The following is a 22,872-nucleotide window of genomic DNA, read 5'->3' as shown; positions in this document are numbered from 1 at the left end:
TTATTTCTTCTTGACTTCAGTGCGACAAATCGTATATACGTTATCGTACTGTTGCGCATTTGCTGTCACTTTTCCGCAGTTATCTTCAGCCACCCCAGATTCTCGGGAGATTCGTGCAGGTGCGACGACTCGTCGGATAGACCGTGGGAGAGTTTTATCCGCCCCTTCGCGCTGCCTCCACCCTCTCTTCTCCTATCAATCTCGCGCAAATCGTTCCCTCTCGCTCGGACATTTACATGGCAATAGCTGGTGCACCTACACCTATACCACCCGGCCGGGGTGTGTGCCCCGAGGCCAGAATTGAAACCACCTCATTACCACGGCGGACCGTGGAGGGCTGCGGTAGATCGAGGGGGGAGGGAAGGGAGGGGGCGGTTAGAGGGGACAGGCGGGGATGCGCCTCTGGATGAGGCGGCTGCCGGAGAATCCGTTTTGCGAATATTGGAGGTAATGTCGCGAGCGGTTTTATACAACACCCGCGTTCACCCGCCCTTTCCAAAGCCGCCCTCTTTCCGCCTTCCCTTTTCACCTCTCCCCCCTGCGCCGCGGCACCACCGCCCCCTTCCCCCATATTACGAGGATCCTGATGAAAAATGGAAATAGCAAACCCGTCGGTCTTCCCGCCGACGTCGTTTATATTTAAGCGGCTAAAGAATTTTTTCCCCGGGCGGTGCACAAGCGGAAGCTAAATGTACTTGTCGCCGTCTAACCGGAAATCCTTACGAGATTAAAGCTTTCGGGTGGGAAGAAATTAAACCTGAACCTCAAGTTACACCGCTCGAAATATCCGATTGTTACAAAAAAATTTCTTTTTTTTTTTATTCGGGTAATATAGTTTTTAAATGATACGCTTATCTGTTTCTAAGGATAAATCGCATTACATAAAAGCATTTAGTATAAAACAAGCTATAGCGAATTACTTTATTACATGTTCATAAAGCGATATCGCTAGATAGTCATATAGGTCATCGCATTCTCGTTTCGAGGATGCTGGTGTCATCGTCGAAGGACCTTTTAGCGATTGAAGCCATGTATCTGCCTGAGTCGCCTGAGTTATCACGGTATAGTTCGGGACGGTTCCTCGAGTAATTGAAACGAAACTTTTCGCTCTCGCAGTGCCGATAGCGCGATTGCGTCGTAAGGAGCGAAGGAAAGGCAGGCGATGGCAAGCGGGTCCGACAGAAGTCGACGGCGCGACCTGGTCCAGGACTTTTATTATCCCCTTTCCAGCTTCCGTAATCTTCAATCCCGGATCGGTTTGCCGTTCGCGGCCGATCGTTCCCCATTACCCGCGCGCGAATCGCCCGATAATTGAATAACCCGTTATCACGGCCTTCTACGTGATTGCATCGAGCGCGCGACGGCGAATCGCGCGCGTTTATCTGCCTCGGCAAGAACTTCGCGATCGAAGAGCAACGGCGAAGTGCTGTCCGAAAACCGCCGCTTTTTAGCCGACCTCCGACGCGCAGTTGGGAATACTCGACTTAATCGACTCTGAGTTACGGCCGATCTCGTAGTTGGCATCGCGCGGCGTGTCGCAGATAAGAGAAACCGACCGAATACTTTGGCAATTCGAGGATTTATTCTTGATAGTCGAATTAACGAATTAACGGTAACGTGATAGATGCTGCAGAAAACAGCGCGATCTCATGTTAGACGTAGTGACATGGATACAATCAACGTCAGCCGAAATCTCGGTATATCAGGATTAAGAGAGAACTTACTTGAAAATTTTTATCGTGTCGGAAAGTTTTTCTCGATAAAGTATGTTCGTAGTTGCGGAAAATAAACGATACCCATATCTTCAATGTACGAAAGCAGATCATTTTTCGGCAGAAATGACCAATTCGTACAGTCGTTTGAATTTAGCGGACATATTTTTATATTAAATGTGATATAATAAAATAAAGAACTTAAAAGAATAAATTTATAAATAATAAAAATAAAACGACAGGATACTGAAAGGTTAAAATTGATATTTTATTCATATTTCTTGATAAAATAGTACTTCGCAACCATGCTTCACTTATAATTCCGACGTCAAAATGCGTTTCTTTCGTTGAGCAGTATGTGCCATATTTTCGCCGCGAACGTTACGAGGGACGACGGCGGATCCATAAGTATTTTCTCAGATTGAAAAGCTTTCGGTATGAAATATGGGTCAGAGATATGGGCGGCGCAACCCTTCCTCGCTTTAATGGAATTAGTATTTAATACTCGAGGGGCCGGTGGACGCGAGAGGGCATTCTCTAAAAACTAAGTGGATCTGTCCGGGTTGGGTCGGCGCGATCTCGTTTATCGGTATTGCCTTGCAGAAAATTTACTACTCACTACAACCTTCGAATTACAAGCCGTGCCGGAAAAATAACAGCGGAAGAAAAAAAAGAAAAAGAAAAAAAAAAATTACCGACTACCGCGGCCACCATCACGGCGACAAATCTTTGCTTCCACCGGCAAGTCGGACGAGAGAAATCGACGATAGGATATCGAAAACAAACTCTGAGATGAGTTACGATTTAACTATTTCCTGTTGCACGTCGCTTGTTTATACAATCGCGCGAAAACAATTTATTGCAACGTTACGCTACATTTAAAAGACTAAAGTAAAACATCTGTCGATAAAAAAAAAAGAAAAAAAATGGTTAGTTACTAGTTTTTGTCTAGCAAGAATGTGAAACTGATATCTCATTCCTTTCCTTGTCGTTTAATCTGTAATTCTTTCGCGAAACATATCGGATATCGTACTCCTACTTTACGAATTATTTATAGTACGGTCACAGTGATTTCGAACAATGATCTTACCGGACGTGAGACACTCGCGTGTTTGAGATATCCGAACCGACCACTAACGACAGCACCGAGAATCGTGCACAAAGTCCATCGTGCCCCCGTGCGCGACGAGTATTGTACTCACGACCCCCTGAGACAACGGGGTTCGCACCCTATTGCCTCCGACACGGACGTCTCAATTAAATGTATACGAGGCAAGTGGGGTTGATAGAGCGTTCGATCATAAATATGAATTATCCGCGGTAAACGCTCCCTCGAGGGTGGACGAGGGAATGGAAGGAAACTGAGAGAGGCTGTGATTTTATTCTAAGACGTCGCCGGATATCAAGCCATCGACAGATTTCGGCACTTAATAACGCGACGGCTCTCCTCTCCCCGTGAGAAAGCAAATAAAAAATTTTAACGAATCTAACCTAATTAACGCGATATTAATAAAATAAATTATTAGAATATACGGGCGGTCACAAAAGTGATATATCTTCTCGTAGAATTACGAAATCTAATAACACAATTTATTATAACGCGAGTTATCAAATTAACGCATCGTTACTAAATTTAATAATGCAAGTTATTAAATATATGATCGCGGATTTACTGCATTTAATAAAGCGAATTGTTATAACGGACTTATTAAATTTATTAACGCGGCATTAACCGCTTTTCAATTGCGATTGCCATTTAATATCGGAAAACTTTAGTGTTTTATTTCTAATTACGCGTGAAATATGAAAAATATTTGCCCGAACATATTGTAATTATTTTTTTATATTCAGCTGATTGCTTTTAGAAGCGAATACGCGATGAAAATATATATATGTTAAGCAATTTGCATTGCCAACGTGAGCATCGTCATGTGAATCGATATCGAGCTCTACGGCGGTTTGATTCAATCACTCTAATAGAAAAGTAATGTCAACCCTCTTCGTCTCCTAGATTGTAATATGCCTTACGGCTCGTAGGGGTGTTTATGAAGTATGGCGATGCGTTTTAGCAGATTGGTGATGGCCGATCGTAATAACACGGATCGAGCGGATCCTTTCGAGTAAGAAAGAAGATTTTATTTCGAGAAAATCTACGCAATAATTCCTTATGATTCATATACAGATTAATTGGTATAAACGTAATATACACGTGAAAAAATTATTAACGCACTTGTAGTATTTAAAGTGAGATTTGTTTTTACGTATCTATATTGTCAAAATTATAATTTAATTCTAATTAGCTGTCGTAGAAAGACTGTCGAACTTTATAACGAGCTCTTAATCAGAGAATTTGGCTTTACAAGTAAATGACGGGGAGATAAAACAGGAACTTAACTTCTGCGCTCGCGAAATCCGTAATTCACCGAATTTTCGACGTCGCGCGGAATCGCCGGTCGCGGAACATCCTAACGTTCCGAAGGAAGGGTAGGAAGGGGGTGGAGGCGACAGGAAGCGCCGAGGGGGGCACAAGGACGCGAGTAAATTCGTAGGTTCGAGGCGGCGGGCTCCTCTACCCTTGCGCCGAGATTAGCATAAATATGGCGTCTTAGAACGGGGCAGTTTGTCATCGTTAGCAAAGCACACGCTTCCTGGGACTCGCCCAGTCACACTCCTGTGAATTGTCGAGCTGGTATGTATTCCCCGCGGGACACCGCAAGCGGTAGTCCCGCAGGAAGGAAACCGCCGATGTAGGTAGGTGGATACACGAAGTCGAGGGCACCGAGAAAACCATCCCCCGGTGTTTCTCCCCATCCTCGAAGTCGCGAGACAGGTATTTCGCTACACTAACTTCTCGAACGCAGATTCCTCTTTGAGTATTACGCCGAACACGGATACCGCACTTCGATCGCAAGCGAGTTTCCGCGTTGAATTAGTCGCGACTTTTATGAATTACTGAACGCGGACCTTCAACGATTTCGATTTTGTAATAATAAATTGAACCGAGTGAGCAAAATGCAGATTGCGCCGCCCGATTCTTTGCGTTAAACATAAAGTTAACCGCCGATTACCGATTACCGAGGCGAATGAGACGATTACGTTAGAGAATATTTTCTATATCAGTTTCAGTTGCGTTAATCTTTTATTTTCTGCTGTAGATTGACACGTGCGTAAACTTTATAAAATAACGTAAACGTATATGAGTGTCTCTAAATTCATTTTCCATCAGATTATTTTGTAATTACACGTAAAATATACATTATGTATAATCTTCTTAATTAAATTTAATATAATTAAAATAATAATCTCTGATGGAAAATGAATATGGATGTTCATACGTATTCGCAATATTTCCTGCTCTCAACGAAATAGTTTGTCTTCGAGAAAACGCAGCGGGGTTAACCGTTCGAATTTTCGCGATGAAGCCTTTGCTATTGCGGTTCGCGGGGAAAAATCATCTCTCCGTTATCGGAAACGAAGAAACAAGGCTGCTTATACCGGGCATTTGTGCGACACGATTCGAATGCGACAGGAACCGTGCGTCTACCTCGGTGCGCGGCTTCTTGTCGTGCCAGAAGCATGTTTTGCCGCTTGCCCGTCCTGCCCCATCCCGGGCGGGAACCACTTTCGCCCCCCCTTTTAACCCCCCGACAGCCCTCTCGCCGTCGCGCTTTCGGAGAATATGGATCGGCCCTGACAATATTGCCGTCGGAACTACCCCGCGTCTCCACTGGCATGATATACGCGGCCGCATTTCATATATTCCATTGTTTCCAAGTTTTCGGATCCATTTGTAAGATTAAATTTGTAATGCGGGAACACTCCGGTCTCCCTCCTCCTCGCCTCTCTGCTCCCCGCGTTCTCTGTCATACTGCCACCCTCGCACCCCGTTGTCGCCACCTTTTGCTGCGCGCACGAGAGTCGACGCATATGGCGGACCGGTCAATTTCCTCGCGTGCTGAAACACCGAAACCGGATGTGCCGAAAAGATTTTCCTCTAGAAAATAAGCTTTTTCTCGCAAGGAATATCTGAATTTCTAAATAAATTGGCTCCCGAATCACACAATTAGAAATAACGAATTAATTGAGAAATCGTTAATTTAGTTCTTTAAATAATGAAAATTATAATAAAAAACAAACAGTAAACGAAGTAACAAGATTTTTAGTGAAAACGGAATATTATCACTTTTTTTTTTTAAATGAGAGAAAAAAGAGAGAGAAGAAGCATCGAAATTCATGAGCGGTAATACTCATTTCCCTCAGTGGTTTTCATGGCTCGTGATCGAAGACACGATGATATGCATGCACATGCACGTGCATGTATACGCATGCAACGTATGGCGCATAAGCTGTTTGCGTTAACCGGCCACTTTCAGATTGGATAGCACGCTTTTCGGCATATGGATTTGTCGCGGATTGACCCGCGGTTTCCATCCCCTAATGGGAAATTCATGTCTATGATTGCTCGCCACGGAGTAGCCACCGAGATTGTTCCGCGACTTTTGGCCTCTCGCGTAAATAGAGACGAATTATGTGAGCTTTACGAAATTGCCCCGATTAAAAGATTATTATCAAATTTATCTTTGTCACTGGTTCATTCCTTTAATTTGAATACAATAACTAATATTTATTTTCATTATTTCGCGACTCGTTAATCAAATAATTCACGAATCATTAACGTCGAGGAGAGACAATCACGTTTTCCATAATTATATTAATCTCGATATTTTCAGACGTCGGAAATACGCCGGGCGTAAAAAGAAATTTTCTTACCGAAAAAAATTCGTAGGCAACTCTCAATCGAGATGATCCTTCCTCGCTGTGACGTAACGCTAGCGGTACTAAACCAAGGGAACATGTTCCAGGCGACGATGCTCGTACGAGCAGACACCTAGCGCACGTTCTACCGTAAGCGCGCTCTCTCTCTTCTCTCTTTCTCTCTCCGTCTCTCTCGCCGACAATTGTCCACCGCGAGAGCGTTGGAAACTTTCATAAATTTCGTCACAGAGCGAGCAAATGGCTTCCGGTCCAGCGGTCGGACATTGTCGATAACAGGCACGTCGCCAGGGGGCGAATTCAATATCGCGTTCGCACTGTCGAACCCTCTCCCCCGCTTCCTTCGCCTCCAATGGCCCCGTTGGTACCCTCCGCAGTCACCTCTATGTGCCCAATGTCCCCCTCCTCTGTCACCCCCGCCGACACACACCCCCCTCCGGCATTGTCCCTCGTATTGTCCCCGAAAGTTTTCGGCGAGTCGGCATAGCGGCTGAGCCGCGTGAATTACCATATGAATTAAAGTAATGTGATATACGATCACGAAGGGGGGGCACGTCCAACGCGACCGCATTTGAAGAAGACACTTGCGGATCCAAGAAACGCGAAAGGCGGAAAGTGCGCCGGTGAACCGGAGTCGCGAGTCACGAAAGCCTGGATCTTTCAAGGATCGTCGCGAGAAACGAAACTGCGCTCTCTTTTAAAAAGTATTATTCTTAAGAGCACCGTTCAAAAATAAATTTAAAGCTTCCGAACAGAGAAATAGAGAAACAAAGTTTATCCGGTGACCACGCGTCGAATGACGAGCAGTGATTTCTTCGGGGCATTTTCCGGGCAGTTTTTCGGCCTTTTGTCTATCGCTTGAGCGTTCGCCGGCGTGCGCGCGGGACGCAAATTTGTCGCGGCAGAAAATCTGTCGAAGACAAATCACGCGCAACCACCCTCGGAGAGACGCAGCACGTGCCTGCGCGCTTTGATGCCGCGATAGAGTCTCCCCATTTTAAAAACGGTCGCCCGCGATCTTCCCCTCGGTGTCTCATTGCCTTGCCGGCCGTCCGGGCTCATTTCGAACGATTTGGGGTCAGTTTGAAGTCGCTCACAATGGACCCGAGCACCGCGAGCATTACCGCAGTCGGCTATCGGCACGACGGCGTGCGCGTAGCACGCGACTCTGCTTTCTGGCCGGCCGCGATATCTCGATCGCAATAAATTCACATTAAACTATCTGCTCCGCTATGGTTCCGGCCGCAGCTTTAATACATCCCGTCCCCGGCCCCGCGAACCGCCTGTGCCCTACCGTGCAAAAGCCACCTCTGCACGAGCAGCGGATGGTCCGGCTTCGTTGTCGCCGCCGATTTTAATTTTCTGATTTAACGATCTTCTCTGTGTCACCGTCGCGCGCGCGCTTTGTCTTTCCTAATCATACGTGTTCATCGGCTCTCGATTACAAAGAGATGCAACGTAACGTGAAAAATATTAAATAACTTAATAGATACAAGAGATATATCTTGTATCGATACGTATTTTTATTAAATTAGTATTAAAAAGAACAGCTTCGAATTATTTTCTTTTTTTTTATAAAGAACGCAGTTTCTTTAAAATTAAGCACATTAGATTACTAATAATATGACACGCGAAGGCTAAAAACGTGATCCGTTTCGTATTGCCGGTCTTTCTCCCGTTTTATTTTACGGACGTGCTTTATTTTCCTGTTAGCTAGCAGAGGTAATTAATACGAGTGAGCCACGCTAATCTGGTGTTAGAATCGTGGCGATTACCGCCCCTAACGCAGGTAAATACGAGGTCGCGTAAACTCGACCGCCGGTTAAACTCGCACGCCGTTCGCTCACAATGGGTGGTATGTGTAAGGCTGCCGCATTAATTTCTAGTAATTATCAGAGGTGTATTTCATTCGGGGTGGGTCGCGGGTCGTGTCCGGGGTCGGCCACTGCGTGTTAACGCCGTTGTTATGCCCCATTATATTGTCCTACCAACACAGGCCGGCATACGAAGGGAAAGGCAATTGCGTGTAGAGACGCCCACGGCCCGCAAAAAGGCTTGCCGTGCGTCCGTTTTGAAAAATTAAACGTGTGTTCTCCCTGCGTCCCCCTTTTCCAGTAACCCCCTTCATGCATTTTTTCCGATTCCACTAAAGATGCAGAATGTCAGCGATATTGTTACCTTAATTACGTAAACTGCGAGTTGCAATATATATATATTTTTTTTTAGGTTTTTATTGCTATTCATTGCACGTACCGCGCGTACGCAACGCTGAAAAATACGCTCTTTAAAATATTCTTAAAAGTTATCAAACATTTTTTTAATATGTCAGGAAATATTATGTCAAAGTAACAAAAAATTTCTATTACGTAATTTTCTTGTTATTTTTTTTTCTTTTTTGTACAACGATCATCTAAAATCTAAACACTTCAGACAACGTGATTCATCGCAGCGTAACGCGCGAGAACACGCGATCGAAACGAGATTTCGAAACGAAAAGAGCGGTATCGCGCCGCGCCGCGTAACGAATCGCAGCGAAAATTGATAAAATACTAGTTAATCCGCCCCTCCTCCCCGCCTCTACACCTCCGAGGCGCGGGAGATAGCATTACTAATTTATTTAAATGGACTTATCTTGCCGAAGCCCCCCCGATAGAAATGTAAATTGGAACCCTCCGAATCAAGGGGGTAATGGCACGAGTAAGATAAAGATATTTTATTGCTTTGCGGTCGGACATATTTAAGCAGGGACGAAAGACTTTTTTTTCCATTGTCGAATGATCCGAGAGACTGGGAGGAGACACGGTTCCCTTTATTAACTTTCTGTCATTATTCGCGAAAATGGAATCGTTGTATCTGAATTCCTTGGATCGGAATCGAATTTTTCTCACGCTGGCCTGGGTCGTCCTCAGTTCGCGCGTGCGAGATCACAGATCTCTAGTTTTAACGTTTCTCAATGGAGTTCATAAAACGCAGGAGTGCAAATGAAATATTCGCTGATATTAAACGACTTTAATTTGCGAAGCTACGAATCCTGGAAGGCCGGCGGTGTTACTATCTCTTTAAACGTTTCCGATTACTTTTACCCCTTTCGTTATTCTAATTCTTATCGTTAAGACGATCTTTTTTATACTTTTATTGGATATTGCGAATTTTACCGACGTCTTCCGAGGACATATGAGTTGCGCGCTTCAGAGCCGTGATCTTTTAAATACCTAACGCTAATTGATTGCGGACGAGAGTAACCTAGTAGACGTTAGATGGTCCATATGGGAACAGGTGCGATATTTGTGAGGATTTCGTGGATCCCGTATTAGGAAGTCGAATCTTCTGTTGCTCACCGGGAAGCTGCGGTCGGGCGAGGGCATTTGGCGGTGGCAAAAAGCACCGGGGACCAGATGACACGTTCGTCTGGGTCGAGATAAGAAAACGACGGGTCGTAACACGAACACGAAGATGCCCGTATTACGAAACACGGCGCAGCAAACCAGCAATCGCCTTTACGACGCCGTGACACGGAGGGGGGTAGTCGGATTTCTCTACGCTCCGCGCATAGCAACGGCAGAGAATCCCTTAGCCGCGAGTAAGGGGCAGGGGGAAGAGGTGCGTTGTTACAAGTTTAATTAAATGTTTGCCATAACGTCGTTATTAAAGGCCGAGACGAAGAAAGCACGTCTGGATCTCGGGGCTTTAGGGCTGAACTCGATGTAGCGCCGCCTCCCGCGCTCATTCTATCCCCGAGTTTGCGTACTTTACCTATTATCAACGATTGACCGAGGCAAATACCTTTTTTATAAGTAAATTTGAACATTCGGATCAATTCCTTGCAGAATATTACGAGTTTTATTACGTAGCCAATAAATTGTTATTTAAAAAAAGGTACAAAAGATATTTAGTGAATCGTACTTGTTACATGCATCAATGTGGTAACAGGTATATCATTTTGATAGAAAAAGAACAATTGCTTAAGCCGTTAGACGTCTCGCCAATAGATTTTCGAAAAATAAAATCTCTTATCGTGTAGCCCACGCTTCCATCCCCCGTTGATAAGTTCGACGTGAAAACTTTATGGTACACAAAGCGAAGGGACGATATATTTCAACTGCGGCAAGTTTCGGAAATATCGAGACGGTAACTCTGTTCGTTCGCCGAGAAAGAATGGACTCGCCGTGTCGCGGGCATATTGGTAATCTCGAGCGCGGAGAATATTTCTACCACCTCTTGCCCCCGTACCCGACAAGACGTTATCATAGTCAAGATGGCGGAGCCCCTACAGCGTGCTCGATTTTGTGTTAGCATACAAAATACGCCGGACTCAGGGAACCGTTTTTCATTTTTATGACCGCGCCGCGAAGGCGGTTCGAACGTGCGCAATTTGAAATAAGTCCCATGTATTCTCTTCCCATTACAAAGCAAATTGACTGTTTAATCGACTCCTTCCGTGTCGCATATACGTATAATTCTTCGTTACATTTACGCATTATTGCGTACTTTTTTATACAGTTATTTTTTATAATTAGGAAAAGAGTCAAGTAAAATTTTTTCACAAACCGTACGCCGCGTAAAACGTACTTTCGCTCACTAAAAAGTTTATCGCGTATCAGAGATTTAAAAATAAAAATAAAAATAATTTTAAAATATTTAAAAAGTTTTTTTTTATATTAAAAAAAAACAAAGAAAAAAACAAATAGCCATATTGGTAATCTCGGAACATTCTACGCTGTAAATTTTCAAGACGCTACATTGCGGTCAAGATGGCGACCAGCGTACAGTGTGCTCCACCTTATATTAGCATATAAACTCCTAGCCTCCAGCAAGGGCCACTCGGGCTTTGATTTATGTACTAAATATGCCTTCCTTGCAACCAACCACCGTAGATGCTGTGCACAAGAGGGACCCAACTTCTCCTTACTAAATCTCTAACATACACTAGATCAGCTTTAAAATTACAATTTTCAAGCAAACAATTTTTTTTATTTATTTTTTTTTATTTTTATGCAATTTACAATTATTTTTATTATACAATGATAAAAACTATAAAAATACTTTTTCTTTTTAAAAATTGACATGAAATTGCAAAGCGTAGAAAATTAATCGACTATTGTGTTCAAATGACAAACTTTATTTAGTTATTTTATTATTAACTTTTTTTTTTACATCCAGAAGTAATATTTCTTTTAAACGGTATGCGCGAAAAAAAATTGTATTCCTCATTTTAGAGATTTTAATGAGAAACATGCCAAAAAGGCGGGCGGATCGGCTTGGCTTGGCTCGGCGAGACGTGAATCGCTCGTACGGTACGATAAGTATGGTAATACGTTAGAATTAAAAATCCGGTTAAGCCGGTAATAATTCAAGATCCGCGTGTGTATCAAGGCGAATAAGCATAAATGAATAATTGCGCGATAGATAATTTAATGTGGCCGCTGCACGTTGCTCTTCTGTGCCGCGCCAGGCCGATTCATCCTCCGGATGCGACTCGAGTTGGACGGTCGTAGGTCGGATCGTTATCGAGCTCAACGTTCTTTCATTCTCGGTGCGCACATGTACACGCGTGATATATAACAATGCAAAACGTGTAATGCACGAGTTTCATTGTAGCACGGCAGGGGCGGGGATTTATTTTAGTAATACAAGCCTCGTCGTATTATCAGAACGCTCGATAGCACGACTAGCGCGGCATTAAAAACTTCACGTAATAATAAACTCTCAGTCTACAGTCGTAATAATTTAAGATATTCGAAACAATAGATTCTGCCTCGATTCTACGGGAGGGAAAAAAAAATAAAAAAAATATCTAGCCTTTTTTATTGACGAGAAAAAGAAGAACTCCGCCAGCAATTTTAATTTTTAGTTTAATATAATTCCATTCGTAAATTTAGTAGCAAGTTTAACGAAACCTATTTTGCAGACTTTTATTCATCTGTCAAATTTTCGATTACCTACTCTCAAGATTAAAATATACCGCGTTCAAAATTGAAGTCCAGAGCTAATCGCAATCGATGGTCCCTATTTATTTTAGCGGTAATTGTCGAAAAAAAAAAAAATGCAAATGTCCGTCGGCTATCGCCGGGCTAAAACCGGGAAAAAAGGCTTCCGATTACAACTCCGCTCGAAATAATTTTGCATGGAGGGGCCGGGCGCGTGACACGGGCGCGCAATCCCCCGTTTTGTAACCGAGTTTGCGAAGTCGTTTATGCATATCACGCAATTTTCTTACGGTTTTGCCGGTGTTAAAATATGTATGGAATTGAGTTAAGCTGCGCCGTGCACAACACAGTCGGCGTGTCCGCCGCGCGGAGAATACAGGCGCGGAAGCTGTTACCGGGCCATTTGCATGGCATCACCGCGATTTCGTTAAAATCCCTCCATTCTCTGCCACCCCGCTTCTCTCTCTCTCTCTCTTTCTCCTTGTCTCTCGCGCAGAACGCCGCGGTAACGTCTACGTTGAACTCGATTTACTGAGCGCAATCTAAATGCATCCATCACGTTCGCGCGGAGCGATATCACGCTTTATTCTAGCCGGCGTTGAAATTGGATATCCTGACGCCGTCGAAATCCATCGTTGGCGCGTAAAACGTCAAGATATCCTCAATACTTCCGACCGAAAAACTCAAACGGGACATCAGGTGCGGCGGGCGTCTTCGCGACGTGCTTTTATCAATTTTTTAGGTGCGTACACGCTTAGTGAACGAACAGCGAACGCGAACGTTTCCTTTCAACGAACGTAAAATATGTTTCTCTTTCGAAAAGGTAGAATAAATATTTTATTATTTGTTGTAATTAACTTTTATGTTAGTTTGATGAAAATTAATTGCGAAGTCGTTTGTTGTAGTTAAAAAATAAAATTGAAAGAGAAAAAAAAAAAGAAAGAAAGTCCCGTTACTTCGTTCATCGTTATAAAATCTTGTTCAATTTCGCGCGGATAACAAATCAGAAATAATCATGCGAACGTATCAGCTGTTATTCTAAAACTTCGAGAGCGAGAGACAGAGAAAGAGGGATGGGGATGCTTAGCGGCGCAATGAAAGTTGTAAAGTTGGATGCATGCCTTGCGACATTGCCGCCGCAATATTTCTCGTTTCCGGAAGACATATGCACGACGTGTCGAAGAGAACCGACGTTACCCCCTTTTCATACTTCCACCCCTTTGCGAAGCAAGGGCATATCGCCAGAAGTTACGGCATCAGCGAGCCAAAGAACGGCCGGGGGGTAACGGTGGGGGGAGGGAGAGGGGGTCGGATTCAAGGGGAGGAGATCAAGGAGAGAAAGAGATAAATTGGCGCCGGCAGACTTTTGTTTCCGAAGAAACATAAAAATCGTTCTCTCCCCGTACAATTCCCCATTCTTCCTTCCTCACCGTCCGACGAATTCCAGAGACAGTTTTATGCGTCTCATATTAATTTGCATAATCGAATATAAAATTTGAATAACGCGTTTCCGCGGCATACGAAGTCGTGTGTCACGCCGTGGAGACTGTCCTTCACTCTCGCCGTATTCTTACCCCCCCGTCGTCGATTTTTGCCCTCTCGCGCGGGAATGACTGCCTGATTGCTTAACGAGGGCTTGGATATTCGTTGTTTTTCAAGGGAAATTCGCGAGATCGTTTGTTGAATAATATTGATTAAAACCGAAGGGAGCATAGTGAAAAGGAGGATTATCATTTTATTATGGGAAAAAAAAAAAATAATATATTACATCCGCACGCGTTTGCATCAGTTGTCGATGATGAAGTCTGCTAGGAAGTTTTAATATTTTTCGGTCGTATGAATTTTTGCAAGAAATATTCGACCGCAGGATACGCACCGAATGTCAGTAACCGAGCCGCAGTTGGCCGCACGAGGTACTGTTGAAACAGAAATTTCCCAAACGGAAACTCTACCTTATCCACGGTTAACCACGAGACTTTCTAATAGAACTTTTTCTGATAACAGGGGTTGTACGTCCAAACTAAATTTAGTACAAAATATCTAATTAATTTATTTAAGAATTTGAAGAGAATAATTAAAAAAAAAACCTTTATTATTCTTTACAAAAGAAATAAAATTATAATTGAATATTAAATCTTTTTTCTTTAATTTTAATTAATATTTTAGTAAAGACTCGATTGGGGTTGGATGACATTCCAATAGATGTCGACATGCATTTTGTTTCAAGTTAAACTTTAGTTTGTTAAAGAAGCCTCTCTTTTAAGAAGGAGATTTAGAGATTTAATTATTTCTTTTCTGTGATACTGACTGGCTTTTACATTTATGTTACTTTGAGTTACGATAGCAATTATCAGCTGTCGAAAAATTATAGCTCGGCAACTCTAATCGACGATATTGCAAACTATGCTTATCTTTTTTTCATTAACATTACTTATCCACGTGTAATACGCATATGGTTTCTCATGCGAACGTTCAAATAAAATTTCTTACTCGCCGATTTAATGCGCGGAGTTTAGCGACACTGTTATTTCAATTTAACAAATACCTCGTACATATATTTCATATTTTTTCAAATAACACATTTACGAATTACGTTTTTCAATATTCCGTATTTCACAGAAAGTAACCTTTGTAATGTGCTAAGTATTATAAAAATAATTTCGCTATAAAATGCTGCAATCAGTCCGCTTTGTCAGTGAAGCTCTCATGAATTTAAAATAAATATTACAACGCGCGCGATAATATTTTTATTACATCAAATTGTGATCGCGTTTGATGAGGCCGAAAATAAACTGTGCTCTCCATACGGCGATATTAATTAATCCCGGCGGGGAGGGAGGGGAGGAAAAAAAGAGATCTTGAAATATTACAGTATTAAATGAATGGAAAAGCCAAAATATCGTCCAGCCTCAATGAATTTGCCAATGTTCTCTGATTCGTCAGCATAATATGCAAAGTAAACGTGTAAATCGATGATTAAACAATTTCATCAAGCGATCGGGCTAATTCGATAATTAGAAACTACTGACTTTAATCCACAAATTACATCGGCGCAGTAACCACTCATGCAAATTTTGGTAGCGCGACGAATATCAGATATTTTAAATGGAGTTTGGGCAAAAGCCACGCGATCGACGCGTATGCATAGTAACGGATAACAAGCACAGCTTATCATGCGGTTGACGTAATTTTCAGCTAAAGGTGTTTTCATGCAATGCGTTTATTTTACAAATATTCGCGTATACTACTTTATCCCATCATGTATAATAGATGAGTTTTCCGTGAGGTATACGACATACGGAATTATTAATGGAATTTTATTTCGACATGATGCGAATTATAGGCAATTAAAAATGTTTTTAAATAAAAATGATAAAACCAAACGGTTATCAATTATACGTAATTGACAGAAATGTTTTTCCTCTCTTTTCACTATGTTCGTTTGTTTGGCGTTGGTAATTATGAGAAAATAAGACGAAATACTCGTACGAATGAAATGGCTGTAAATTACAGTGAGATGTGTATGTAATATTTATCTCCATGATTTAAAAAGTGAAATAATTTTCCTCGGTCCTATGCAAAACGGATGTGAATTTTAATTCTTCTGCGGAAAAATATGATTTGCATAATTAAACGATTCACGTAAAAAGCAAAAGAAAAGGTGGCAAATTAAAGCATTTTTCTTAATTTTTCTTTGTAGCGGTGAACTGCGTCAACTATATTATTTTAGAAATTATTTTTATTTGTTTCTTTCTTATTTTTTTTTAAATACATAAAAAAAAAAGTTGTAAAAAAATTAGAGAAAGGAATGATGGAGTTTCTGGTCATAAAAAAATATACGAATCTAAATGAAAAATTTATTCGACCTAAGGGACTAAGAAACGGAATCATTGAGGGAGACCGCATGCTGCTACAGAATTCTGAAACGAGGTTGGGGGTGGAATGAAGTGGAAATTGGCAAATTGCCTATCAACACGAATCACCGAACCATTCAATATCCGTGTGGGATATTGTGGCAAGAAGGTCGTCGAAGATCGAAAGGGTTAGAGACGATGGTACTTTAAAGTGTGCTAAGCTGGTTGGTGAACGACTGGTTTTCACACGTTCAAAGAAATCGCATTTTTCAAATGACTTCCTTCCTATGGATCTATTGGGAATTTTATTTACGGGGACACTTCTCGTGATATTTTATCATTTGGAAAACGTTGTTTGCAATTTCTACAAAATGTGGCCACATTCTTTAAATAAATTTATATATTAATAAAAATTGATAAATTGCGCCGCGACGTCTAGGCCGCAAAGAACACGCTTTAACTTGCCAGGTTTTTTTTTATTTCGCGCTTAATTACATACACATATGTGTACAGGGTGTCCCAAGTAAGAGTCTCGCGTAGTGCAGCTGGGCAAACGGAGAGAAGAACACGGAAGAGGCGGTTGTGCATCCGGTTTGCGTACCTTGGGTACAAAGGTGTTCCTCACGAGCTTGCGTCGGCACGTACTTCCGGACGTGTCGGACCTGATTACGTCCCTTCAAAGCGGAACGCGATACCTCTTCAGATAGAGGCAGCCTGCCTGTATACGTCATCTTCGCGAACGTGTTTTCCGTCGTTCCCCAAGTTTGGCAGGAACAAAACGAACCGTCGCGCGCGCATCCGTATTCCGGCGATTGTTTTTCAATAAATAATACGGCGTGTTTAATAATTATCCAATAGTTGAAACGCGTGATCGATGACGCGCAATTTCAGCTCTGTCGCAATGGCAGCTTCAGCGTTCCGCACTAAATGCCGATATTGATGGCATTAGCGTAACGAAGCGCTTCCGGGTGGTCAAATATGCAGGAAGGCCGTTACGATTGCACAACGTGCACATCGCCGCCTGCATCTTTTATGCGTCTATATATGCGGAAAAGTCACTGGCAAATTCTATTTTTTTTTTAATTTTTAATTTTTTTTTTTTTTCGAAGTGATAGCGCTTTACTTTCGTTCGACGTTATGTTTTCATCGTTTGAAATATCTGCGAGTTATTTTTTTACGCGGGAGGAAAAAAAAGAAATATCAAATGTTAATCGTTTTAAATGAGAACCTTGTGTTTTAGCGCACGAATATTGCTCTACCTGCCGTATCTCCTACGTTTCTCTATATCTCTGCATTTGAATATTGAGTTATCACTCGTGTATATTTACGCATATCGTATCAAAACTCACGTACAATCAAATCTAATTGTATTACCGGACTCGTGCAACCAAGAGGATTAATTGCGATTTCACGGGAACCAATCCTTTCAGCAACGAACTTCTTCCGTGCTCGATCAACGTGATATTGAAACTTTTATGCAATATAATTTTATTTAACTGTTTTTCTTTTTTTTTTTTTTCTTCTTAATTCAGCCGTCACGATTTGTTTGTAGAGCTCGGAAATTTCCTGACTTTTTGAGCATTGTCGAAAAATAAATAAGATCGTGATAGAATGGATCGCGTGACCTTGCGTGCTGTCGCACCGTGCCCGAATTTTTCTCACAAACGTGCTGCATTTCGTTTACTATACGCTGAAGGCCGTGCTGTACATGTTCATTTTACTGTCTCCTTTCTCGCGTGGCATCTGCCCGTTCCTCGCGAAGAGTGCAAGCTAGTTTCAGCGGCGTGCAGACGTAAAAAAGGACGATTCGTCGAAAAGATAGCCTGGCGCGGACTATGCCGGGACTTATGAGCATGAGCGTACACGTGGCATCGCGATTCCCGTCCGCGACCATTTAGAGTCAGCCTTGTCTTCGGCTGTTTATGGTATATTGCTTGAAAAACCGCTTCTTTCTCTCTTCCTTTCTCTTTCCTCTTTTCGACGATGCTCCCATACCCCGTGATCTTCATTCCGAACTCTCGTTACTCCAATAACCGAAAATTATTACTTTAGATTTAACAATTTATTAAAGACGCTCCACGGAATATTCTAATCTAATAATTTTTAATAGTAGGTATACTCGATATTATTATTACAAGGAAGTCTTTAATTTTGTGAAATAACGTGAAAAAACTTTTTTAATTAAAAGAAAAGTAATTCAAGTTATGTGCCATAGAGTGCTCGTGTTCCGTTTGAGTTCCCAATTTTTAAATCTATTATTACTTCTTGGATTTGATTTATATTAATTAAATTAATTATTATTTCTTTTATTTTTTTTGCGGAAAACTTATTAAACCTCATTAGTCCACGGAACTCGTAATTTTCATTAAGTTTACAAAGAAGGCAGCGTACAAGAATATGAAAGGAAGTTACGCGATAGGATTTGACGGCTGGCGAGTATACATATATTTTTAAATCCGTAAAAGGTATAGGGACAAGAAGTATCATTTCTGATCGATGCTCACGGTGGCCTCATCGGCATCCAGGTGCCTCCGTGTCTCGGTTTCAGGCACGCATGCATACTGTGATACACCTTAGAAGGCGTCAAGCCGTCGTAGGCCTTTGTCCGAAGACTTTCAAGCTCTATGAAATTTCCCGTAGACGTATGACAGTAAGCTCAAATAGGATCGCGACCAATCGCGCAGAAAAGCGATAGCTCGGTGGCGAATCGTAAATTTCGGACAATCTCTTAGTTTTCTTAAGATTCCATATAAAGGCCAGTCTTTGTCTTATCGACGTATTGAGCGCGATTCTCGCAACGTCTCCGAGAAGACAAATGTCCTTCGATCCAAGTGCAATCTACAATCCGCAAAAATTGCGATGCATTTGCAAAGATCTATCTATCCCTGGTTATTTTTCTTTTTTCTTCTTCTTTTTTTTTTTTTTTTTTTTTAATTGTTTTGAAATTAGACGTGAAATTGGAAGGTATCGAAAAGAGGTTTGTACTTGCAGCGCAGAGATCCTTTATGTAATAATTTGCCGTGAACTTATTCCCTCGTCTGTCAAACTGACTGTTCTCGTTTGGTCGGAGTGAAGCTTTTAAGGCGCAAAACCCGTTCTCGCAGTGTCGAAGCTTTTTCTGCGGGCGTTACGCGATGTGGCGACGAGGAGCACTTTTCACGCGACCGAAGACAGTGCATTCGGTTCAGTAAGATTGATGGTTCCTGAAGACAGTAAGAGCCGCTGGCAAAAGGCGGCGAGGTCGCAAGGATCGGCAGTAGTGGGCCGAATCGCAACACAGGGAATGAATCTTACGCCGGGTGACACGGGAGGAAATTATTTTTAAAAGTACGTTATCTGGAAAAGATGTTAAAGTAACCAAGGAAATTCACATAATCGTAAATCTCAATGTGTTTCGAAGTAAAGCAGAAAATATTGCATTAAATAAGTCGACTGTCTTTTTTCCTTTTTACAAAGGCCCGGCATTTTTTGTTACTCAAGATTCGCGTATAACATTCTTCTAAAATAAAAATGTTTTCGTTTCTCTGTCAGGCAATTTTTTTTTTTTTTTTCTTCTGGTAACCGAATCTATTACTTTTACTATTAACATGCTCCATCTCTTTCATGCAGCGACGGGGTTTGGGAGCCCTTTATTTATCGAGACCTTTTCTCTTTACTTTTATTCTCTAGATACGTTTTTCAGGTATTGCGGTTCTCGAATCACCCTATATAAATCGATCCATCCCCGAACGTATCCGCTTGGATTTTGCACCGGTTCTTTTCGTAATAAAATAAAGCTACCGTAACTTTTTATCCTAGCATTCTTATCGAGTTTACTGCGCCGGCGATATTACCGGAGAAAACGGCCAGACTTTCTGTCCAATCGTTTTCAATTCTCCACCTCAAAGAATTGGCGTTAATGCCGCCTATATATTTTATTTATTAATTTATTTATTCATTACTCGTTATAGAATTCTTGGGGAAAAATTCGTATTAATTTCCCGAGCAGTGTTAAAACATACAAAGTAATAATAATGTGCATCGTGCGTTACGTGTCGCATCCTTGAAAGAATTTCTCGTGAGAATGGGCATTCCGCTCAGAATCGCTTAACAGTGACGTTCACGCTCTCGCGAGGCTCTCACTCTTGCTCAAACATCCCTTCTAATTCGGGAATTATTTGGGCAAACATTGCTTGCGCACACTACGATCAAATGCTGCCGGCTCGTTCCCGCCGGGACGTGAGAAATTCAAGATCTACTTGAAGCCAACTTGCATGTGTATGCGTAGATCCAAAGCTTCCGAACTCACGAAGGAGGTCGGAAGGTACTGTCGCGCGGACCATCGTCTTCCTTACGGATTCTGTATTCTCGAACGACACGCTTTTGCCCTTCTCCCTCTTTCTCTCTTTCGTTCACACTTTCCTTTTTCTTTTTTTTCTTTTTTTTTCCTCCCTATTTTCAAACGTTTGCTCGTCTCTTTAGAGTGCGGCTTTTCAAAGAATTTGAGGTAACATTATGAATGACGCGAATTTGTTCTCGGCCGTTCTTAATTAGATAAGCGAGTTCTAAATGACTAATCATATCTCGTATTATTTTTGTGTTACAGATGCATGTTACATAAAAACGAGCGACGGCGTCGTTTCAAGATCCAGAGGATCGTCATCAGGAAATGAAAGTCGTCCGCGAGCTGTCGGACGATAAGATTTGCAGTCTAGGAAATCTTTTTAAATGCATGGCGCAATGGCGAGGTACGTATTTACAAAGAATAATGCATATAAAGTAAGCCAGAGGATAGGAGATAGAATAGTACAGTACCGCGACTGTAATGGGAAGAGCGCATAAGATAGAAAAGAAAAAGATCGCGCGCATATGTATCTGTATATGCGTAACATGCTTACGTATGTGTGCCGGTTCTCATTTTTCACTTGAGTTTCACCGAAACCCAGGTATGGAATTTAAGGAGAAGCCAGGATAATCTCTTTGTAATTCAACGAGAGAAAATTGTGACGAAGTCACACGCGCCGTCATAAATTGACGGAGACAATTTCACGGATTAAAGTGCCGAGGAATATTCGAGCCCGCTAAATATACACGAATCCTAGTTTTGTATTATCGCACGACCTATATTACATATTATTAGATATTTTTGCAATTTTCAATATAGATGAAAATTGATTGCGAGTTCTTTCGGATGCCGAGCTTTGAATTGATTTTCGATATCCGGGAAAACGACACGAATTTCAACACGACTGTGGCTCGCGATAAAATAAAATAAGATAAAAAGAAAACCTTCCGATTGAGCATCGTGAAAAAAAAGAAAAAAAAAAGTCCACCCGCGCACAGTCCTCGTACCTTAGTTTAGCGAAGAAGGAAAGTCGGCGTTCATTCAACGATTTATTATTCAAACTCCAATCAGACGGCGGGGTACGAGAAAATTGCGTTTCCTTACTTTGCTAACAGGAACACTTACGACTGTGAAGGAACAAATTCCTTCTTATCTGACATTTTCCTTGCATTTCGCGACTCTGCGAATGCTCGTTTACTCTGCTGCACCGAGGCACATCGGGGTCACGTTGTGCGTCCTCTCAAAGTTCTTCATATATTAACTTATGATTCTCTTCAAACAATTTTCTTTTTTCCCCTTTTTTTTCCCCGCTTATTCTTTTTTTTTTTTTTCTAAAAATAAAATCTATCACGGCAAGCGTTTTCATAACAAACTTAGTCTTGCATTTCGCGGGGTACTTGTCTCGATGTTTTTCTTACGTGAAAGAAGTTAGACGGAAAGCTCGAAACCGAGCTCCTAAAGTTCACTTACAGAAGAGAGCGCGATAGTATCTCGTGCCCTAGGAATAATTTATAATATGATAACTCAGGCCCTAATCTGGCGAGCTCTCCTGTACGCTCTGCGTTATCCACAGGAGAGATATATCTCTTTCCTTCTCGCATAAATATTTCTAATAAAGTTATTTGGAAAATGATATATAAAAACATAAGTAAAAATTCATTTTTAAACACGTACATTTATTCAAAAAAAAAAAAAAAAAGAGAGAAATACATTTTACAAACCATACGAAAACGATAAGGTACCGTGATAGAGTCGAGCGACGGACGAGACATAGAATTTTACAGGACGCACACACGCGTACGGATATTTCAACCAAGTCGGGTCCACACGAGATCTCCGCGAAATCATTAGACCCCCCGAGAACGCGATTTAAAAGGGCCTTACGGCGGTGGGCCAAGCAAAATCCACGCCGGCGGTCGGTGGCCGCGCACGGGCCCGTTTCGACGGACATATATAATAACGTAAACTAGGTGGCAGGCAGGACCTGTCCAGAGTAAACAACGCGGTGGCCCAGGACTAATCGCCGTTCGACCGGGTTATGGTTCCCACATCGAACACCGTGGCATTATAGGACCCATCGTGCTCTCACGCCTTCGCATCCCTCGCTCTCTTTCTCTCTCTCTCTTTCTCTTTTTCCCTTTGATCTATCTGCGTCTTCTTCTGCCCGACTTGTCGGCAACGACATCGCCGTCTTTCTCTTGCGTCTGTTTTCTAGCCGCACGCCGCCTAGGCCAGTCGTCTGTCGTACGACTGGCCACAAATTACTACGTACGTGAGGGCTG

General features: G+C 42.1%; 1 long non-coding RNA gene across 1 annotated transcript in view; it reads left to right on the top strand.

Moving 5' to 3' along the window:
* LOC139109660 (uncharacterized) overlaps positions 1-22,872 on the top strand; it is a 149,097-nt gene that overhangs the window by 35,998 nt on the left and 90,227 nt on the right. Inside the window, exon 5 of the long non-coding RNA XR_011546868.1 lies at positions 20,852-20,993. This is a non-coding gene — a long non-coding RNA (uncharacterized lncRNA). The remainder of the gene's footprint in view (positions 1-20,851; positions 20,994-22,872) is intronic.

The sequence above is a fragment of the Cardiocondyla obscurior genome, linkage group LG18, assembly GCF_019399895.1.
Source record: "Cardiocondyla obscurior isolate alpha-2009 linkage group LG18, Cobs3.1, whole genome shotgun sequence".
NCBI lineage: Eukaryota > Metazoa > Arthropoda > Insecta > Hymenoptera > Formicidae > Cardiocondyla > Cardiocondyla obscurior.
Note: the sequence above shows the minus strand (reverse complement) of the source record. Positions and strands in the feature narration are given on the sequence as shown.